The sequence below is a fragment of the Moschus berezovskii genome, chromosome Y (genome assembly GCF_049115385.1).
Source record: "Moschus berezovskii isolate FMDL1 chromosome Y, NW_MosBer_1.0, whole genome shotgun sequence".
Taxonomy (NCBI): domain Eukaryota; kingdom Metazoa; phylum Chordata; class Mammalia; order Artiodactyla; family Moschidae; genus Moschus; species Moschus berezovskii.
Window position 1 is genome coordinate 79,784,437 of NC_142489.1, and position 1,856 is coordinate 79,786,292.

A 1,856-nucleotide genomic window follows, 5' to 3' on the forward strand; every position below is an offset into this window, starting at 1 on the left:
AAGTATCTGAAGAAAGATTTTTCTGAGATGGCACATATTTCTTCAGAAATTCAAGATGTGCCTCCTAACGATGAATCCACTGGTTCAGAAACCTCCATTAGAACTTGGTATGATTATACACTTGCTGGGGACTCGGTTTTGCGATCTCTTATTGAAGAATATGCTTTTCAGGCTTTGTCTGAGGAAGTTCTGATGAAAAGGCCACGTTACACATTTTCTGTCTCTGAAACAGGTGAGCTGAATGATTTTCTTCCACTCACTTTTTCACAAAAATTGTGGAATATAGTGGAAAGTGATCAATTTCAATCTATTTGGTGGGATGAGAGTAGCACTTGTATAGTGAGCAATGAAGAACTTTTCAAGAAAGAAGTCTTGGAAAGAAAGGCGCCTTTCAGAATATTTGAAACCAATAATATGAAAAGTTTAGTTCGACAGCTGAACCTTTATGGGTTTAGTAAAAAGCAACAACCTCTTCAAAGATCTGCTTCACTATCTGACTTTCTGGAAGAAGAAAGCAATATCTCTCTTTTGAGCAAGGTATTCCAAAATTTTCACTTATTAGCAATATGTAAGATTAAATCATATGACCAAGAAAGCATGTTACCATATGTAGCTAAAACAGAATTCAAAATTGACATAGCAATTTGTTGAGAAAACTTTATTGTTTGAAATTGAGACAGCTGGAGGATACAATATTTGATGTTTAACAAACTTTCCAATCAACTTGAAACAAGATACGAGTCTTGAAGCTACTTATGGTATTTACTATATATATACAACATATTTTTAGTTGAGGAGCACATTTGTTTCTAATATGTTAGCTGTTAAAACTACTCTGGAGGCGTTTAATTTGATGGAATTTAATTGGTATCATTGAAGGAATTATTTTTCTTTTTTAATTTTATTTATTTTAATTGGAGGCTAATTACTTTACATTATTGTATTGGTTTTGCCATACATTGACATGAATCTGCCCCAGGTGTACATGTGTTCCCCATCTTGAACCCACTCCCACCTCCCTCCCTCCTCCCTCCCCATCTCATCCCTCTGGTTCAACCCAGTACACCAGCCCCGCGCATCCTGTATCATGCATCGAACCTGGAATTGTGATTCGTTGCACATATGATAATATACATGTTTCAATTCCATTCTCCCAAGTCATCCCACCCTCGCCCTCTCCTACAGAGTCCAAAAGACTGTTCTATACATCTGTGTCTCTCTTGCTGTCCCATTTATAGGGTTATTGTTATCACCTTTCTAAATTCCTTATATATGCGTTAGTATACTGTATTGGTGTTTTTCTTTCTGCCTTAATTCACTCTGTATAATAGGCTCCAGTTTCATCCACCTCATTGGAACTGATTCAGATGTATTTTTAATGGCTGAGTAATACTCCATTGTGTATGTGCACCACAGCTTTCTTATCCATTCGTCTGCAGACGGACATGTAGGTTACCCCCATGTCCTGGCTATTATAAACTGTGCTACGATAAACATTAGAGTACATGTGTCTCTTTCAATTCTGGTTTCCTTGGTGTGTATGCCCAGGAGTGTGATTGCTAGGTCCTACGGAAGCTCTATTTCCAGTTTTTGAAGGAATCTCCACACTGTTCTTCATAGTGGTTGTGCTGTTTGCATTCCCACCAACAGTATAAGAGGGTTCCCTTTTCTGCACACCCACTCCAGTATTTATTGCTTGTAGACTTTGGGATATAAGCCATTCAGACTGGTGCAAAATGGTACCTCATTGTGGTTATGATTTGCATTTCTCTGATTATGAGTGATGTTGAGCATCTTTTCATGTGTTTGTTAGCCATCTGTATGAAGGAATAAACTTTTATAGTTTAGCTTTTATG